We start from the raw sequence: 22601 nt of genomic DNA, 5'->3' as shown, positions 1-22601 counted from the left end.
CAAGCAAGCAATTTAATCATGTGAACATATTAGATTAAGCATGAATCAATCCCATGTTGGTTTCCCCTAATTACCCACTAATCCTAGCTAAAGAAACTACTCACTCATTATCATGGGAAACATGTCATTAATGGTGTCAATCATCACAACAAGTATAAACATGATAATAGAATGAAGAAATGAAAAATAAAGATTAAAGAGTAAAGGAATTATACCAAACTTGAGATGATCCAAATAATAAAGCAAAGAATAATAGAAGAAACTTGATTGATTGATGAAGGGTTGTCAATCCTCCAATAATAACCCAATAATCTTCAATTACCCAAAAGTAACAAACTTGAATAATAAACTTGAACAATAATTAAAGAGAGATTAATGTGTAATTTGTGGAAAGATTAAAGAGTAATCTATTCTAATCTACTCCTAATCTAATCTAAAGAAGGATTTTCTAGCTAAAAAAGATTGTTTTAAAGGATTATTACAAATGGGGTATTTATAGTGGAAATTAGGTGGATGCATTAGGGTTAACTAAGGGCTAAACTAGTAATTACACTTTTGAGATTTGAGCAGGGAGACTCCGGTATTTTTCGGAGGAAGGGAGTCTTTCTTTGAAGCTTGGAGAAGGCGAAATCATGCTGTGAAGGAATCCGTGCGTATTGTGGTCGGGACGGACGGATTCTGGGAGAAGAAGACGAGCGGATTCGCTAGAATCCGGGCGGATTCTGGTAGGGCAATCCGAGCGGATTCAAAGCAAGACGCTCGGATTGTGTAGTGTGGAGACGGGCGGATTGGAGACAATCCGCTCGGATTGTTCTTCAGCAACGATTCTGCTTCTTTTCTTCCCTTTTACTCATTCCTATTTTATTCTTGCGGGATTGGTCTTTAGTCTTTGCTTCCTCTTCATACTAGTCCATCTAGTGTCGTCAAGTAGCCTCCAAATATGCACGAAAGACGGGAATTTCCGCCTTATTATCTCCTTTTCTACAAAACATATGAAATGCGATAGAAAAGCAAATAGGAAGGTTTTGACGGATAAAATGGCCATGAAATGCTATAATAGTATGCAAAATAGGCTCAATTAGGGGACTAAATGTGCGCAAATAATGGTCACATCAAATATCCCCAAACCGAACCTTTACTCGTCCCGAGTAAAGAGGTGACTAAAACTAGACCTTTATTTAAACTAACCTAATAATATAGCCGATATGAGACAATTAGCGGGTCTCACTCCGCCCCTTCAACTCACAACAAGACAACCATGAGGTAGGATGCCTTCTTGCAAGGCAAGGTGGGTCTTGCCAAAATGGCGACACATCCAATCATTAAGCACACAAAAACACATAATGGATGTATCTACAAAAGAATAGCCACTTTCCTCATCTAAGTGGCGGAAATTATCTACAAGGGAAGCAATTCAAGGGTACACAATCTTTCATAGATGCAATTTGTTCAAACTACTAAGCCTAGAAGGATACCAATAAATCACCTCCAAGTTGTGTCAAGCTAGGGTACCTTTGTCCTCAATCGTTAAATGCTTTTGTCAAGAATAGACTCCCTATGGTGTTAGAAACACTGGAGGATCGCAGAATTCCCCCTCTTGCCTAGACAAGAAGAAGGGTCGTCCCCTCTCTACCATGCACAAAAATGGATACGATGGATAAAGGGATAAATAGATATTTGAGTTTCATTTGGGAGTTTGTTTTTGTTGTTGTTTTTCCCCCCAATTTCATGTGGCATATAACATTTGAGAACACTTTCTTGCCATTTCTTTTTTTGATTTTTGGCATTTCAATACTTGACAACTTTTCAACTTTTGCATTTTCTTTTGAACATTTTCAAAGTCACCCCATATGTAGTGAGGGTGGCTTATATTTGAAGCTTTAGGAGTTCTATTTTTGCTCCTCTTTTCTTTTTGATGCATTTTTGCAAACTTTCTTTTCACTTTTCATTTCATTGAACTCAAATTGATTTCTTTTTGTGCCCATTCCCTTTTGTTGACAAAAATGTGGTAGAACATGGATGATGGATGAATGCATGGTTTCAAGGGTCACCTTGGAATAAACGGTAGCCAAGGAGTTATCACACCATAAGGTACTCTTGACTAGGCCTTAATCCATGGGTCAAGGGATACTAGCATGACACATCCTAGGGTGTTTTACAAGTATTCTAACAAGCAAAGTCTTAAAAAGAAAAAGCATCTACTAGGGCCTATATACACTAGTCAAGCTTCCCAAGTAGACGGTTTCGCAAAATTTTTTCTAACATGCAAACTACATGCCATGATGCAACTAACATATATACATCCTAATGCAAATGATTCTACCAACTAATATGCCATATAAACTAAATGCAAGTCCTAAGTTCACATTGTTTTTACCGCATCAATCAAAATAAAGCCACATAGTCATTAACATAAAGAGGAAAAAGGAGATTGGAAAGATCATACCATGCGGTCTTCAATATCCTCATGTCTCGGATGTGGCGTAGTCAATCAATGTGAATAAAGATGAACAAACACAATATATACAATAATATATACATGACTACACTACAAAGGAAATGAACTTGTTTTTGGATTTTTAAATTTTTCAAATTTTTATGGGTTTTGTTTTTATGAAATTAAAAGACATATTTTTGGGATTTTTCAAAAATTTTCAATTTTTATCATTTTTTTGGAATATAAATTCCCATCCCCCACTTTATTTTGGACATTGTCCTCAATGTACATGTAGGAGTAGGAATAAAAAGGAAATACATGTTTTTGGAATTTTGATTTTTTGGAAATTGAAGTACAAATGCAATGATATGATATGAATGAATGCATGCTCTAACTAAATGCAATTCTATATGACATATATGACAAATGAATTCAATCTAAACTATACTATATGATGCATGATTTCTAGTAAATTATGGTCACCTATGATCAAACCTCCCCAAACCGATTTAAACACTATTTCTAGTGTAGAAATGAATAGGTTTGGCCATTAGTGACAATGCATGAATTCTAGTCTACATGCAATTATCTATATGAATTATATTACAATGCAACTATACTATGAACTAACTAATGTAAATGCAATATGAAATATAATACAAATGCAAGCTAAATGTATATGTATATACAAAAGAGAGAGGGAGAGATGGGTATCATACAAATGGAAGTGGTGAATTAGGCCTCTTTCACTCGTCATCCTCATTTTGATCATAGCCATAACCATGAGAACTCCCGGCTTGATCATATCCGGGTGCTTGGCCCCAATATCCTCCTTGGTCAAATCCTCCTCCTTGACCCGAGTACCCTCCGCCTTGGCTAGAATGCCCTCCGTCTCCTCGACCCCAAGCTTGGTCCCCATAATTTGGGAACAAGAGCTCCGGTTGTGCCCAAGAGGGTTTAGGACCATCGGGGTCAATATACCCTTGTTGAGCCATGTTATAGTATTGGGGGTAGAGGGCCAAGTAGTTGTCTTCCCTCCCTTTATGCACCCCAAGGTCCACTCTATTCATGAGTGCCATCAAATCATTAATACCCGGGGTATTGGGGATTGCCGGTTGAAATTCGGTATAAGGAGTAGGGTATGGCGGGATAGGTACGTAGGAAGGTGGGCGAAAAGGTGCACCCGGCCCTCCACGAGGTGGTTGACGGTGTGGCTCTTCCCTTTGAGGGGGATTATCAAGAATTTGGATTTCAAGGAGGTAGCTTGGTGGAGGAGAGTATGGACTCAATCTTGGGTCAATGCCCGGTATCTTCCATCCCTCAAGGACCATTGAGGTGCATCCCTTGGTGTGCCACTCCACACTCCCATCTCGAGTGTGGTTACACCACCGGTGACTGTGGAAGATGGTGTGTTCATCAATCAAAGTTCTCCCTTCAAGAGGGATATAGGTTCCTCGGGCATTGAACCCGGGGCAAAGGTGTTTGGCCAAAATTGTAATTAGACCTCCCATCACGAAGGTTTTGAGTTGGGTGGTCCCTTGAGCAAAATCATGGAACCTAGTAAGTATCTCAAGTGGCGTGTTGAAGTTATAACGCCTCACCGCTCGAACATTCAAATAAGATTCAAGAAAAGTTAAGTCGATGAGAGTACACCGATCTTGCTCGTACCTCCCATTGATGCAACCGGCTACAAAGCGTTCGGTGAATCGAATCACCGGGTGTTGGATAGCAAATGTATAGCAACGCTTTATATGGGTAAAGTCCCTCCCGGAGATAGCTTTCCAAAGAAAGTCCACATTGAAATTATCGGGCTTTTCGGTATAGTCGGTGGGTACTTCAAGACCGAAAACATAGGCAAATTCCTCAAGAGAAAGAACATGGTCTAGGTTGCATAACCTAAACTCCATGCCTACATTGTTGTGGGTATCCGCTACAATGCGAAGGCTACTCAAGAATTCAAGTGTGAGACTAAGGTAAATCTCTTTATGGGCATGGAAAAAGCTCCCAATGCCAAGGCCATTAAAGAACATCTCGGTAGGGTACCTTATCTTAAGGATTTCCAACACCCTAGTATCAACAAATTGAGTAGGTTCGTACTTCTTACCTAGGAGTTCGACGAATTTTTCGCGGTGTTCGTCGGATAGGAAGATCACTTCTTGGAAGTTATTGAGTTGCTCAATGCCTCCTCTCATTAAGGGTCGGGTGCTCCTTGGTAGTATTACCTCTCGTGGTGTTGAAGAGCTTGATCCCTTGCGCTTCTTCCCGATTGATTCAATCAATTTCTTGGCCTTTCCTTTGGTGCTCATATTGGTGATGGGGGTGTTTTTGAGGATTGGAGGGTGATTTTGAGGATTGAGATGAGTGTTTTAGGGTTTGGTAAGGTGAGAAAATGAGGGAGAAGAGGGGTGATTATATAGAAGAAGTAGGGAATCCGAACGGATAAGATTGGATCGAACCCGTTTATCCGCGTAGAAATGATAAATCCGAGCGGATTTAAGACGGGACGGGCGGATTGTCGGGAAAGAAGACGGGCGTCTTTTGTAGAATCCGCACGGATTCTAGGACAGAGAATTTCTTTGGCTGGGAAGCAGGGAAAAGACGGGCGGATTTTCTTCAGGACGCACGGCTTGATCTGGACGGGCGGATTTTCTATAATCCGCACGGATTTTGACACAGTTCAAAATCTTGCTTCTGGATGACACACGGGACGGGCGTCCCGTGAAGAAGACGGATGGATTGTCTGGGACGGGAGGATTTTCTAGAATCCGCACGGATTCTTCAGCAGTTTCAACATTTTCTTTCCCGCGGGCCCTGGACGGGCGGATTTGCTGGAATCCGGGCGTCTTCTTCTCCTCTCCTTCTCCTTCTTTCTTTTTGATGAAGCAACATACCCTTTTTTTTTCACTGATTTTCTCTTTTTCCTTATCTTTTTCTGAAATTTGCTCATAAAATTGAAGGAAATGTAGATCTATATACATACTAACATACTCATATATGTTAAAATTAATTTGTCATAAAATTAAAACGGATTTTATGCATGCAAACATTAATAAAAGAGAAGAGAAATAATGTCCTTACATTCAATATTTCGGCTATATTGGGCACAAGAGAGATCACCTTTCTCTTCTTGTTCTTGAGCTTTTCCAATGGAAGAACAAAGATCTAAGCATAAGATCTCTCCCCAAGCTTTATACCCAAGGCTTTCACTTAATTTGATTAATATTACAAGAACTAGTATAATATTAATGTGGTAGAAAAATTGAACCAAAAACATTTATAAACACATAAATGTTTCGGTTTTATGGAGGAAGAAGAAGAGAGGTTTTTGTCTCTCTAGAATTCTATATTTTGGATAAGTAAAAGAATGAAATCCTCACTAACACATTTTAGTGTAATATTAGGTAAAATTGGATGAAAAACCAATGATGGTTTTCACATCAAAAACCGGGTGGAGGGGGGTTTATTGGGTAGCCAATGCATGCATACATTTGTCTTCACAATGTTTAGTAGGCTTGCATGGCTACTAAAGCATGTAATGATTGTGTTTACCACTTAATAAAACAACCACAATATTAGCTTAAACCTCCTCTTATTTTCGGCACATATGTTAATATGGTATCCATATTATTTTTGTCAATTGTAAATATGTCACATGTCATATGTGACATAAATTTGTTATGTATTTTTAACATATTAAAAATCAACGTATTAATAAAAATACGTCACATACAAAAATCGACTTAGTAATTTCATAATTACTTGTGCCAAAATATTTTTACCATTTATAAATTACAACCGATTGTATTTATAACAATTCATTCAAATTTAATTGTTACATTAAACAATTACTTCATCCGAGTAATGATACAATTCAATTACTTGGACCGTATCTCATTTAATCACATTTCAATTTGATACGTAAATTTTACTTCCAAAATCGCCCGTCAATTTTCAAGTAATTTAATTAACTCGTAACATTATACGATCAATTAAATAATCAATTAAGAGTATTGCCCTTTAGGTATGACCTAGGGGGTCAACTGATCACCACCGTCACACGACAGTAATGTCAAACTCTAGTCAGCCAATCATTACCGATATATGTTGACCAAATTGACAAGAATAATATTACTTCCCAATTGTATTCTTAAAATGAGATTTAGTAATGATATTTAAATCATGTGATCGCACTATTGTTGAGGACACATTTCCCAACAATCTCCCACTTGTCCTCGACAAGTGTGCGTCACCAATTCTCTTGTCCTATTACTATCTCCCACTCAATGCAAGGTGTCTTTCAGGTCGTACTTGCAAGTGATCATATCGAGAGTGGTTTCCTCGATCTGGAGAATAACTGATTGACCGGATTTATCCACTCTGGATACCTTCCGAGCGTGGCCACGCATTTCCAGTTCATTACTCCTCGAGTGGCCCTGAGATATTGTTATAACCCTGACAAGGGGATGGACAATTCCTATCGCACTCATTCCCTTCGACTAGCCACAGGCCATCATAACCCAAAATATGCCCATTTGACCCCATTTACGAAGGTCGTAGTAACACAAATCAAAGTTAATCTGAAACTGTGCCATCTTAGGTGAATAGTCTTTAGTCAAAAGAATCGACTCATTAGAATACTATAGCAGCTCTCGCCACGACCAGGCTATATAAATTTCCCAGAACTCTATAAGCGGTCATTTAGGCCCGACAAGGTGTTCCTAACATCTGCTATGTGATCGACTAGTCATCTCACATGACTGTATGGCACTTGAACTTGCCATCAATCGCATCACACTCTAGTCACTTCGAGACGTCACCTCATACAAGTGACTATGGGCGAATACAATGTTAATCCGTGTTCACTTTAACGGGGTTCAATTGTCTCTACAACCCGTTTGGATGTAACAAGGTATAATAAAAGAGTTTTAAAGTAAAACTCGAACGACAAATGCGATTATCACACATGAATAGTCAATGCCTGATTACTATTTCATGTTCTATAATCTAATTTGATCTTGTACGTAGTTGTTCATTTCAATTCAATTGAAATGGCACGACTCATCATGTTTAGCCTTTGAGAAGGCTTTGGTCAGTAGGTTTTATCAATTTCTTGTACCTTACTCAACCTTACTACATACTCGTTTTCCTTTGTAATGTATACATTTGCATTACAAAACTTTCTGAGTACGTGTCGAGATCCAATCAAGACATAGGTCCTCTAGCCTAAGAATAGCTCCCACTTTGTTTTCACAAAGGTGTGGGACTCATCCTCTTGCACATCTCATGATTGCAAGTGTACTCAATTTCCGTTATAAATATCTCTCATTGTTCTTTATTGCCTAGAACGATTCTAGAAAATCTATTTCTTTATTAACATTGCCACAATGGTATCTTAACCATCCTAATGTGTTTTGATTATGGTTTTGTCGGAAACCATGCGCAACCTCAATTGTCAATTGTCACTTGTGTAACACCCTTACACAAAATTGCATCATAAACACTTTGCTTTACTTCCTTAATGCTTCTGCATGCACTTAAGGGTAATCTTTATGGCGTACTTGGCAAAGATTACTTAAATTCGATTTTGAAAACAATTCATCATACTCAAAGTATATGAAGTGTTATACATCATTACTTATTTAATTGATCCGGCAGCGGAAGCAAATGGAATCAATCAAATATGTTCGATTTAATTGAACTAGTCATGAATCTTATCAACATAAGACTTCTTACTGACGCTAATATCATGTGGATTTATCTTCATAAATCCGGATATTCAAGATGTATTATAATGCTCCAAAAGTCTTAAATCATTCTCGATGATCAATATGTCATCCACATATCGGACTAATTAAAATTTCCGTAACTCCCACTAAACTTCATGTATAAACACAACTTCTCGACTTATCGAGAAATGTTTTATCACATGATCCAAAAATGTTGATTCCAACTCATTGATGTCCTACTTAAGACCCTCTCTTAAGTTTCACATTATCTTAGGATTGCAAGAATCTTCAAAACTCAAGACATGTATTGAATACATTCCTTCTATTGAAGAAGTGGGTTTTAGATTCACTTTCTATGTATTTCATAACCTCATAATGAAACACAATCCCTAAGAAGATCCAAATAGACTTAAGCATTTCAATTAGTGCAAAACCCTTTGCAACCAATCAAACTTTGAAATCTCTCTTTATTAGTGCAAAACCGTTTGCAACTAATCAAGCCTTTTTATTTCGGATTTTCATGGCTCTAAGCCTTATATTGAGTTGTGACTTAATCACTCTTATGTAAGTCATATGTTCATTACTTTCCAGAAGTAATCAATCTTGAATCAAACAATTTCTTTGTAAGTTATAAGCTCTTTACTTTCTTAAAAGTAACATGAATTCATCATTTTTAACAAGTGACGAATTTTAACCTCCTAGGTTTTGAAGAAACAATGTCTTACACAAAACGTCTCATGTAGCCAAGAAAGACCAGTTTCTTGCGACAACGTTTTACACAAAACATCTCACGTAGCCAAGAAAGACCAGTTTCTTGCGACATAACATCTTTGTGGCTCTTTGAATAATTTCTCCCACTCTGTCTTCTAAAAATAAACTTGTATTTTAGAAAGACAGCTTCATGAGCCGCAAACCCGTCGTGCTCGTGATTATTGAAAGGGAAAAAAACAGCATTTGTTTCTTGTGAAAACTTACAAATATGGTACCCTTACCATTTCATATCTCATATGATTCGATTTAGTGGAAAATAAATTAGACAAAATTGATAAATTCCCCAAAAGGATCAAGTGACTCAAAGTTACTTGATTGAAGTCCAAACCATATTGAATAGCGTTTGAATTCATATCCAACCACACATTATTCAATAATGCGTGTTAAGAGAGATTAACTTGTGATACTATATCACATTTCCTTTGGCTTATATCAAAGTCTTTACTTTGATAGTCCCATCACGACTAAATCGTGATTCCTTGAACTTTTGAACTTCTTCAAAATTTCTCTATTTACCTTATTAAATGAACACACTAGTGTCAACTTAAATCGTTGGTAAAAGAAAATGATCAACCTATTTTGGATCAATGATTACAACCTCGATCTCCTTTTCAACCAAAAGGCACGAGATATCTTGCTTTGAATACAAGATACGCATAAACCATTAACAATCTAATGGTTTCAAGAGTACTCGATAACTCTTTGCGTTCATCATTTCAAAAATCTTTAAGGTTTAATCTTGGGATACCAATTTGAGTCTTGCATCATCTTCATGATATATCATTCTAGTTTGGTTTAGAATATAATAACCTTGATAATGGGCTAGCCATACATCAAATCGTGGTGTATAGGGTCACAAAAGTGAAACCTCTTTTGTATCTTAACAAGTTTGTATTCTTATTTAGAGTTTATGTACTTAATAGTCACAATTAAGTACAACTCCAAACCCAAAACTAGATTTAGTACACAATGACTCTATCTCTCAACTTCATTGTTGCTAGTCGTCATATTCTATTCATCCTATGTATCCAACACAATGATGAAAACCTCCACTGGTTTCTAATATTGACGAAGTAGTATTAGCAAAATTTTATGTTTAATCAAATAAACATTTAAAGAAGAAGGTCCCATTAGATGTCCCACAACTAACTTGTTGATTCTTCAATAATTTGGGGTAGTTTCCTTTCTCGTGTCCAACATTTAAGACAATGGAAACTATATCGGTCGGGATTGATGGGTTTAGTATCGTCATTCTCAACAACTTTACCTTTAACATTACCTAGTATCAATTCCATTATAATCTTTACTTCTTGAACCTCGTCCTCATCTTAACGGTTTAAGAGAATGCTCCCACTCATTTCAATGAGTCTTTGCTTTGAGAAGCAAAATTGAATTCATGAAGATTACTCTTCATTTGTTCGTTTTAGTCTTAAAAACTTTCATTGAAGTGGTTGCGTTATTTTGGTCAATTATGAATTCTGAAAATCTAATCACCAAAACAATATTATCTTTTCAAGGTACTTAATTCATTTAAGTATATGAAAAACAATCCATTGTAAGTAGATGTGTTAGTCAAGAATCAAAAACCTGTTTGATAATGAATAACTTTTATCTATACTCTTTACAAGAGATCCTTAGCAATGGTTCATTTGAGGTTTTAGAAGCAAATTCATATTTGTCTTTAGTTACGAAATTTTAATGGAGATTTGAATCAAAAACGAAATGATATCGTATATGAATTGTGGTAAGGAAATAGAACAATATAATAACGGAATAGTGGAAAAAACTTAACATTTATCGTTTTATTAATACTTGGTAAAACAAGTATAGCATTTACATAGTGACCTCTACCCAACTATGATAAATGATTCCAAGATCCAAATTCATATTAACTTGGGCACGGTAGGGCCGATTCATCCCTTATCAATATAACTCGGTGGATTAACTCTTAATCGATTCTACTTTTAGAACTCTTGGTCGATAAAATTACTCTAATAATTATCTATAGCCCAAAACACATCCGACAAGGGCACGGTAGGGCCGATACATCCCTTATCAAAAACTTTTGTTGAGTTCAATCCAAATTTCGAATAAATGTGTCCATGATCCAAATCCACATCAACTCGGGCACGGTAGGGCCGATTCATCCCTTATCAACATGAATTCGGTGGATTAACATTCATCACCCACTTCCCCTACGTAACAAGGTTTGTACCCCGGTAGGGCCGAGCGCACTCCCTCGCGAAATAGGTTTTCATGGTTTCTACTATTTGGTAAGGCTATGTCTCAATTAATTGTTTTAGCGAGAGGTCATGTCAATTTATTATCTATCACGTTTGAAGTGAACTAAAGCGGTGAACTACGATAATTCGAATTGACACGGTCGATAAACTCGATAAAATAAGGATGCATGTTTAGTTATGGCGATTTAGCGATGCATGTGACATAAAATAAAATGCAAGCATAAAATAAATAAATCCTAGTATGGCCTTCCTAAAGAATAGAAAACTATTTATCTATTACAAATTCGGAAACCAACTCCATTGGCCCCTTGAACTTCGGTTGTGGCACGCATCTCGAGGTAACACCGTCTTTATGTATCGCCATTCTTGAAGAAATCCGTCTTTAGGAACTCCGGAATGAATAAAATTACATAATAAATTACATAAATCCTATTATACATTTGTAACTAAAATAAAATAAATCTATTAAAATTACAAAACGGTGATACGAGATCACAATAAAAATTACAACCGAATCGATATTCCCATTCATTTCGGGAAATACCAATTAAAATCTAAGGCCATACTAAGTAAAATTACATAATTCAAAAATTACATAAATTAAAATTATGACAATCATAAAGAAAAATGCAGCATTATATTATGTATAAACATGCTCAATTTTATGCTAAATCGCCTTTAATTAGCCAATATCATATATTACTCGGTTTTTACGGATTTGCGTGATTTCAACATTTTATAATCACAAAAATACATAAACTCATATTTATGCATAAGTTAATTACCCTAACCTCTTAGGACTCAAAATATAGTCTTCACTAATAATTTGACCATAATTAACCTTTATTTATAAAATTGTTCATAAATGGACCAAAAATTACAAAAATAAGCCATTAAACTTCAAATAAATCCAAAAATTTCAAATAAATTCAAAATTTGAAATTTAAATTCATGAACATTCTGGAAAAATTCCATGACACTCATAATGTTCAAAATCTTAGGTTAAAAATTTCGAAATTTTTCCGGAAAAACAATGTTGCGGTTTATCGATATTTAATAAAATAATCATAAAAACATGGAAAAATTATTTTCATTAACTTTTCAATTTTAGATCTGAAAAATACAATAAAATGCAACATTAGACGTTTTTCCTAAGTCATAGATTATGTTTTATTAATTTTCAACTAATAATGTCACTATTTATGCCATTTTTCTTCAAAAATTCATAAATCATGCTAAAAGACTTCTTTATAGCCAATTATTTTACACACATCTTGTAAAATTGCATGTGACAACATATAAATTTTCTATGACCAGATTCGAAATTTAACTCATATTATCCTATTTTTCTCTTAAATCCATATTTAATAATGAAAAATTCATTTTTCGAGCATAACAAGTGCAAAAATTATGAAAAATTACAGGTTATCTCAAAATAATATATGTGATAACATATCCAAAGATCAACTTAAAATTCGAAGTATAGCTAATTTTCGACCAAAAATGACATTTTTACTCATAAAATCACATTTAAATGCCATTATTGAAAATTATGAACAATAAAAATCCGAAAAATTAACCAAAATATCCTAAAACACTTTAGGACCAGAAATATTAACATGCATGTAATAATTTCGTGATATATCATAATAACACAAATTTTACAAGTTTTATTTGTTATTCATATAACTCGGAAAAACTTTTAACCAATTTGCATGCAAACAACCGTGGCTCTTGATACCGATTGAAGGAAATGTAGATCTATATACATACTAACATACTCATATATGTTAAAATTAATTTGTCATAAAATTAAAACGGATTTTATGCATGCAAACATTAATAAAAGAGAAGAGAAATAATGTCCTTACATTCAATATTTCGGCTATATTGGGCACAAGAGAGATCACCTTTCTCTTCTTGTTCTTGAGCTTTTCCAATGGAAGAACAAAGATCTAAGCATAAGATCTCTCCCCAAGCTTTATACCCAAGGCTTTCACTTAATTTGATTAATATTACAAGAACTAGTATAATATTAATGTGGTAGAAAAATTGAACCAAAAACATTTATAAACACATAAATGTTTCGGTTTTATGGAGGAAGAAGAAGAGAGGTTTTTGTCTCTCTAGAATTCTATATTTTGGATAAGTAAAAGAATGAAATCCTCACTAACACATTTTAGTGTAATATTAGGTAAAATTGGATGAAAAACCAATGATGGTTTTCACATCAAAAACCGGGTGGAGGGGGGTTTATTGGGTAGCCAATGCATGCATACATTTGTCTTCACAATGTTTAGTAGGCTTGCATGGCTACTAAAGCATGTAATGATTGTGTTTACCACTTAATAAAACAACCACAATATTAGCTTAAACCTCCTCTTATTTTCGGCACATATGTTAATATGGTATCCATATTATTTTTGTCAATTGTAAATATGTCACATGTCATATGTGACATAAATTTGTTATGTATTTTTAACATATTAAAAATCAACGTATTAATAAAAATACGTCACATACAAAAATCGACTTAGTAATTTCATAATTACTTGTGCCAAAATATTTTTACCATTTATAAATTACAACCGATTGTATTTATAACAATTCATTCAAATTTAATTGTTACATTAAACAATTACTTCATCCGAGTAATGATACAATTCAATTACTTGGACCGTATCTCATTTAATCACATTTCAATTTGATACGTAAATTTTACTTCCAAAATCGCCCGTCAATTTTCAAGTAATTTAATTAACTCGTAACATTATACGATCAATTAAATAATCAATTAAGAGTATTGCCCTTTAGGTATGACCTAGGGGGTCAACTGATCACCACCGTCACACGACAGTAATGTCAAACTCTAGTCAGCCAATCATTACCGATATATGTTGACCAGTTGACAGTAACAATATTACTTCCCAATTGTATTCTTAAAATGAGATTTAGTAATGATATTTAAATCATGTGATCGCACTATTGTTGAGGACACATTTCCCAACAAAAACATGTAAGATGACTCTCTCTCTCTCTCTTCTCTCTTATGCAAGAAATTTAATGCAAAATGGAAATGTACAATATTATACAAGTGAAAGGATTCAAGAAATATCTTACAAATGGTGGTTTCGAGGTAGGACTCCACCAAACTAGTTCAATTTGTAGGGACTCTTATCCATAGACACTACAAGAAAAACTAAAACAGGCGACCGAAATTTGGCGACTGATATATGATGTGGAAGAGAGACTGCCGGGGGAGGATGAGGCGGAGGAGGAGGAGGAGAGAAGGGAAGAAGAGGAGGAGAGGAGGGGGGAAGATGAGGTGAGGAGGAGAAGGGAGGAGGAGAAAAGGAGGAAGGACGAGGGGTTTGGAGATGAAGATGATTATGATGATGATGATGACGATGATGACGATGAGGAAGAGGATGAGGATGAGGACGAGGGGTTTGAAGATGAAGATGAATAAATTGGTATAATTTTGTATTCCTCAAGAGTAAATTATTAAAATTTAGAAGTCTGTATAATTTTCATTTATCATTATTTGTGTTAATTTTTATTTGTATTATCTGCGTATGGGGAGCAGTCGAGGTAGGAAGCGTGGAGGCGGCTCAGGAGGAGGACAGAGTACGCGTCCGGAGCAGGAGGAGGAGTTTGTGCAGGAGGATCCGATGCAGACAGACGGTGACGGTGAGGAGACTGACGCTACCGAGGAGCCACCACGGGTGCCGATACGGTACACTTCGGATCATAAGATGATTCTTGAGCCGGCGGGATTATGGTAAGTTTTATTCTTTATTAGTCTACTATTTTGTTTTTTTTTTTTTTATTTTTTTTTTTTAAATAATAATTGTTTGTAATTTTACATGTTCAAAATAAATGCAGGTTTATGGACGATTGCGTGGTACGAGGTGTCACGAAAAGCACGAAGACTAATTTCGTGGGTCCAGTTCCTACATCGTGGACACAAGCTTCTCATGCACAAAGAGATGCGTGGTTCAATAACTTTCGGGTATATATTTTCCGTAATTCTTTGTTTTAATAACCAAGGTTATACTTTTATAAATACTAATATGAAATTTTGTCGCTTTTTTTTTTGTAGCAAGCATTTGCTTGGTCACCGTCTCAAGAACGGAATGTCCGTATCAGGTACGAGGAAGTCGGTACTCGACGATATCGAGACGTGATTTGGAAGGTAGTTAGGCGCCCAAAGGAACCAGACCACATGAAAGGTATTTAATTAACTTGTTTTGTTATTTGTATTAATTAGTATATACTCTCTTATATTATAAATAATATCAGTAACTTATTAGTTATGATTTCATATGTGTAATTGTAGGTGACAAGTATGAAGGCTTAATAAAGCATACCAAAACTCCCGCTTTTCAGAAGAAGTCTAAGCAAGCATCCCTCAACAAAAGAGGAGGAAAGGAAGACGCCGTGAACGAGCCTACTCATTACGTGGTTCACGATCGTTCTGGAATCGTATGTTGGGTGTAAGTTTGTCTATTATTTCACACTTTTTTTTTTTTTTCAATGCAACATGTTTATTTTATGTTAGATTTTTTGTTGATTTTCTAACATGTATGTTTTTTTTTTCATTCAGAGAGGAAAGAAGAAGTCACAGCCGATTGCGTCGGTACATTAACTGCTTTCGGACACGCATTCCAGGGTTGACCACAAAGGGGTTAGAACTTGGACTAAGCCAAAAGACAAGCAATTATATGTAAGTTTCCGTAACACTTAATTTTTGTTAATTTACTCTCTTTTAAAATGTCGTATATAAGGTGGTTACCATATTAACTTACAACCATTTGTTTAATATTGTAGGAAGCATTTGAACAAGAAAAAGCCGCCAATCCAGAAACTCCGGATAATGACATATGGTTTAAGTTGGTGGATGGCTTCAAGAAAGGGAACGTGTATGGTACCGGAAGTTCAACACCGGCTTTCTATGAGAAAACGCGTAGGAGATCGACTTCAACAATTCCCAGCAACACGTATCAACCGGGAATTATTAGTCAACTTCAAGGTCAAATAAGAGAGCGTGATGAACGTGATGCCAAACGTGATGAAGAACTTGCCAAACGTGATGAAGAATTCCGGCAAATGAAGGAAAGAATGGAAATGTTTGAGAATTGGTGGCAAGGTTGTAACCCCGGACCTAGATCCAACTACGATCCAAATGATCCGCATGGTCCACATGGGGGGAGTGGAGCCGGTGTTGGCTTCCAAGTAAGATGATTTTAGCATGTAAGCTTGTAAAACTTGAACACTTTAGACTTGAACATTTAGAATAGCTTAGCTTGTAAAACTTTCATTTTCAATATATGAAATGAAGTTTGAGAAATTGGGAGGTGTTGGGTTGAAATGTATGGTGTTGTGTGTGTTGAAATTTGGGATGTATGGTGTTGTGGAACATCGGTTTGTATGCAGGTTGTAAATATTTGGCTAGCAATGAAAACGAAAAAAACCACCAAAACTTACAAAGAGCTTTGGCGGCGATTTGTGATTTGGCGACGCAAGTCGTATCGCCAAATTAGCGGCGATTCAAGGTAGTCGCCAATTTGGCGATCGATTTGTAGTCGCCAAATCCCAAATCGATCCGCCAAATTGCCTCAACTAAATCGCTCGTCACCCAAAAAAGGCGACTGTCTTGGCATTTGGCGACTGCTATTCAGTCGCCAATTTGGCGACTACCTTGAATCAGTCGCCAAATTGGCGACTACCCCATCCGTCGCCATTTTAATCATTTGGCGACTGATTTTTCAGTCGCCAAATTTGGCGACCGACTTTAGTCGCCAAAGCTAGAAAAGGCGACTAAGGTCCGCGACTGACCTTTGGCGACTGATTTCAGTCGCCAAATTGATTTTGGCGACTGATTTCAGTCGCCAAAATCAGTCGCCTGTTTTAATTCTTTTTGTAGTGAGAGCTCAAAGCTCTTAATAAAAGATCAAAAGCTTGTGAACAAGCTCCAAATAAGCATAAGTATGGGTTGCTCAACTTCAAGACGAAGCTTGGCCAAAGGAATTTGTCATTCATTCTTGTTTTCTTCCTCTTCTTGGCACTTGGATATTCACGATGCTTCAAACCAATTAGCCCATGATTCCTTTCATCACTAGGTATGAAGTATGGTTTATTTTCGTCCGGAGACTTCCACTTACCACCTTCTCTTTCACTTTCGGTGATGATGATAGCATTTGAATTTATCAATCCTTCATGAGTAGAAGGAGAATCCTTATGACCTTGATGACCGAGTTCCTTGGAAGTGGTCATTGTGGGTGCCAAATTTCCACAAGTAGCTTCACGTGCAAGTTTCTCTTTGAGCTTTGCCACCAAGTAGCTTTTGTATGATGCCTTGACCTTTTGAAGGAGGTCCACCATATCCTCTCCAACAATCATTGGCTCCATGGTAGGGGCGAAGTAGTCTTCATGGGAAATGGGGAAAAGGAATTCATCTTCTTCATGGAAGCATACCTCAAACTTCTCAAGGATGGGGTCCTCAAGTAAGGCAATCTCACAACTCCATTCCTCTTCTTCATTGCAAGACACATATCCCACATAAGCTTCTTCCATAGGCTTGTCATCATCGCTATCTCCATATGAATCATAGATGGGGGCTTCACTCCTCTTCATTAATTCTTCCTCCACCATCTCAACATTCACATCAAATGTCACACCCTCATACTCACAAAGGCTAAGAGTATTTGGCTTACTCAACCTCATGTCTTCATCATCAAATACCACACTTTCATACTCACAAGAGCCCAAAGAGGTTGGCTCTTCCCACTTCTCATCAAAGGTAACTCCTTCAAATTCGCATTCATGATCAATTTTTGAGGAATGGTGAGGAGTGGTTGCTTGAGTTTCTTTTATTTGGGCAATTTGAATCTCCAACTCCTCACCTTGGGTAATAATGCCTTGAAGAACAATGTCCCTTCTTTGGCTCTCTTCTAGCATTTTTTTGAAGAAGTTTTGTTGATCTCCCATCATTTGGAGAATCACATTTTGAATGGGCTCATTTTCTTATTGTGGATGAGTGTGAAAATGGTTGTATTGTGGCATTTGGAATTCATTTTGAAGTGGGTATTGGGTGGGTGGTTGTTGTGGATGTTGGATGTGGTGATTTTGGTGGGAAAAATTGGGGTAGTAGTTAGGATTTTCATTGTATGAATAGTAAGGTAGGTTTGTGTTGACTTGCTCCTCAAACTCCCCACACCCATAGTCATACTCAAAAGATCCACCACATACTCCATATGTCAAGTCTTGCATCATCATGGTCAAGATAAAGATACTACTACAAACATGGAAACTACAAGAAAACGGTAAAAACAAACCTTGGGGAACCAGTCGTTGTAGTATAGTGGTAAGTATTCCCGCCTGTCACGCGGGTGACCTGGGTTCGATCCCCGGCAACGGCGCCATTTTGATGGAGTGATGTCGTCGGGTCACATCCAATCAAACACATTTATAATACTCAACAAACTACTAGTTAGCGGTAAGTCGAGGTCGATCCATGGGACGGTGTGCTTTGGGTTCTAAGTCTATCTATCTTAATTTATGCTAGTGTCACAATTGATTTGGGTTTGTAGTTGTGTCTATACTAATGCAAACAATAAGGTAAAACAAACAATAAAAGGAAAGATGTAAACAATTGATTAAAAGTGCTAGGATATCATGGGGTCATAGGGGATTCATGGTGTTGATCATACAAACATGTTTACAATTATAAGCAAGCAATTAGTGTTGTGGAGGAACCGAGTTGGTTTATGTCTTACGGTTCATAGGAAGAGTTGGGTCCCGGAGCCGAATCGATTAGATTGTACAACACCTACAAGTCGACTTACTTTCCTCCTATTCAACTTCTATGCATGGTCTAACAAGACTCGAGTTGGGTTATATCTTACAAGTCAAGTTGAGTAGATAAGAGATGGTAAAAATGCAAGGATTCATAGGCTTAGCATTTCATCAAACATAACATGTGCATAAAGTTGACATCACAACAAGCAAGCAATTTAATCATGTGAACATATTAGATTAAGCATGAATCAATCCCATGTTGGTTTCCCCTAATTACCCACTAATCCTAGCTAAAGAAACTACTCACTCATTATCATGGGAAACATGTCATTAATGGTGTCAATCATCACAACAAGTATAAACATGATAATAGAATGAAGAAATGAAAAATAAAGATTAAAGAGTAAAGGAATTATACCAAACTTGAGATGATCCAAATAATAAAGCAAAGAATAATAGAAGAAACTTGATTGCTGATTGATGAAGGGTTGTCAATCCTCCAATAATAACCCAATAATCTTCAATTACCCAAAAGTAACAAACTTGAATAATAAACTTGAACAATAATTAAAGAGAGATTAATGTGTAATTTGTGGAAAGATTAAAGAGTAATCTATTCTAATCTACTCCTAATCTAATCTAAAGAAGGATTTTCTAGCTAAAAAAGATTGTTTTAAAGGATTATTACAAATGGGGTATTTATAGTGGAAATTAGGTGGATGCATTAGGGTTAACTAAGGGCTAAACTAGTAATTACACTTTTGAGATTTGAGCAGGGAGACTCCGGTATTTTTCGGAGGAAGGGAGTCTTTCTTTGAAGCTTGGAGAAGGCGAAATCATGCTGTGAAGGAATCCGTGCGTATTGTGGTCGGGACGGACGGATTCTGGGAGAAGAAGACGAGCGGATTCGCTAGAATCCGGGCGGATTCTGGTAGGGCAATCCGAGCGGATTCAAAGCAAGACGCTCGGATTGTGTAGTGTGGAGACGGGCGGATTGGAGACAATCCGCTCGGATTGTTCTTCAGCAACGATTCTGCTTCTTTTCTTCCCTTTTGCTCATTCCTATTTTATTCTTGCGGGATTGGTCTTTAGTCTTTGCTTCCTCTTCATACTAGTCCATCTAGTGTCGTCAAGTAGCCTCCAAATATGCACGAAAGACGGGAATTTCCGCCTTATTATCTCCTTTTCTACAAAACATATGAAATGCGATAGAAAAGCAAATAGGATGGTTTTGACGGATAAAATGGCCATGAAATGCTATAATAGTATGCAAAATAGGCTCAATTAGGGGACTAAATGTGCGCAAATAATGGTCACATCATGGCTATACTTTGACTTTCGCCTTCTCCAAGCCTCAGTCAAAGTGGAGGCTCTGTAGATACCTCATTTCTACACCTTCCGCCAACCACCCAGTGATGATTGGGCCGCATGTTTGGTACGCGGAACGATTTATGACAATCCATAAGTTTATCATCAAGTGATAGCTTAAATACTTGTGTCTACCCCTTGGTCGTCATTTATGCGCCTATACGGTCATTTTGATACTAATTAGAGTTCATTTGGATTTCGGGTCAAAAACCGCTTCATTTTCTAAGAAACCGTTTAAAATGCCGAGTCAAAATGTCCTAGAATATTCCGGATATTTATTCCATAATTTAATTTATATCTTTTGGTAAAATATATCTCGTATATCTTATTTTAAGGAATAAGGAAGTAGAGATCTACCGCAATTCCCTAAAAGAAACGCGGAAATCTTTCTTCCACAGGAGGAAACCTCTGGGGAAATGACGCAGCAGATGCTGCGCCTCTTGGAAGGATCGCAGCAGCTGCTGCGCCCTTTCTCCAGCTTGTTTTCACTGTTTTCAGTTTTTTTCCGTGATTTCTTTCCAAAGTTTGGGTCATTCTAAAACTCTTCGCATATTTTAGTATAAATAGAGACCTTCGGTCTCCATTTTTCACGCGAGTGTCCGCCCTTCTCTTCTCCCTTTGCATTCTAAGACCGTGCTCTAAGCTTTTGACGCCTATGTGCTTGATCAATCGACCACGTAAGCTCAGATCATTCTGACTTCCAGTCACGTTGCATGACCGACCAATTTGACGACTACACATCAATTAATTTAATCTAAATCCTCTAACGAGGGCACTTTCTACATACATTCGAGTCGAGCAATCACTAACGTTAACTTAGTCAATCTCGTTTCGTCAATCATGTAAGTCTGAGGGTGTAAATCCCATCTTTTTATTGTATTTTATTTTTTGTACTCATTATTGTAAATTTACGTCAAAAGTATGTTTAAAACCGATTTTTAAAACCCTTTTGTCAAATTGTTTTTACGGAACAAAGAAAGAACCAGGCGTCCGGAAGAAATGCGGCCCATGCTGCGCCTCTTCGAAGGGTCCCAACACCTGCTGCGCCTCTTCCAGAGATTGCCGCTGCTTCTGCTCTTCTTCTTCTTCCTCGGTTTTTCCTGTTGTTTTCGTTTCGTTTCTTTTACTTTCTTATTTTATTTCATTTCTTTGTACATAAAATAACTTTTAATGTATTCCTTTTAATTATCACGTTTTATTTACGACCTAGATCCCTTATAATCAATATTTTTGGGTTTTCGTCACTAAATCAAACCCGTATTTTAGAAACTTGATTTGCTCATATCAAGTTTCTGGAATTCATCCTTTGTACATGTTTCCGTTTTTTATTTTCAGTTTGTTTAGTTCTTTCCAAGTTTGTTTCCATCATCATAGTCAACCTAATAAACCTAATTCATTTTAATTCGTTTATGATTCGTTCTTAACTCGTTTTAATTCGTGTTCATCGCTTTTATGACGGTTTCATATGTATTAACATGTTAAATCACTTCCACTCAAGTCAAATATCGATAATCAATCATAAAACCTACCAACGAACATTAACAAACCCGCGGTTCTGACTTCACAGCCAGAGCCCAACTCAGGAACAGACGCAGTAATAGCTACGCCTCTTCCAAGGGACGCAACAGTGTTACGCCCGTTCTGAGATGAGCTCTGTCCCTGAACTTCCGTTCTCGCTTTGACCTAGTCTTTGATTACGTAATTAAATTAACTATTAATCATAATATCACCCTTAATCTGCCCTTATTTTCTAACCCTTTTTTTATTTTCTTTTCTCCAAATTTTTCCGTCTTAAGTATATCTTTGACGTAAATCAGTTAACTCATTGTAATTTCAATTATCGTTATTTATTTATCGTATTTATTATGTATGATTTATTTATTTGTTTTTTCACATGTAATTAATCTAAATTCCCACTTTGACATTAATAATTGCTAAATTACGTGTTAACCGACACAGTTTAATTCACATGCTAGGATTAATCTATTGTTTGTTGCATTGCATGCATATAATTTGACTAATCATTCTTGTAGAGGCATTTCCCTAATCATTAGTAGAGGCCTCTATCGAGACGGGCAGGATTAGGTGTTCAGTAAAAGGACTTCCTAATACGTACCCTCACCCCTTACTCTAGATCTTTGTGAACATCCGTGTTCATTGGCATCCACAAGAGTAATTCTAGACATAGAATGCTAAGGGTAACGAGTTCTTAGTGTTCATGTCACTACTTTGTGTCTTGACATGACATAAGGTATT

At 36.6% G+C, this 22601-nt stretch overlaps 1 non-coding gene across 1 annotated transcript; it reads left to right on the top strand.

Moving 5' to 3' along the window:
• The first annotated feature begins 18526 nt into the window (after positions 1 to 18526).
• On the top strand, positions 18527 to 18598 carry TRNAD-GUC (transfer RNA aspartic acid (anticodon GUC)). Its single transcript has one exon. It is a non-coding gene; the product is annotated as a tRNA-Asp (tRNA).
• Positions 18599 to 22601: the final 4003 nt, after the last annotated feature.

Source organism: Silene latifolia, chromosome 6, assembly GCF_048544455.1.
Source record: "Silene latifolia isolate original U9 population chromosome 6, ASM4854445v1, whole genome shotgun sequence".
NCBI lineage: Eukaryota > Viridiplantae > Streptophyta > Magnoliopsida > Caryophyllales > Caryophyllaceae > Silene > Silene latifolia.
The sequence above is the reverse complement of the archived record's forward strand: the minus strand, read 5'-3'. Positions and strand labels throughout refer to the sequence as shown.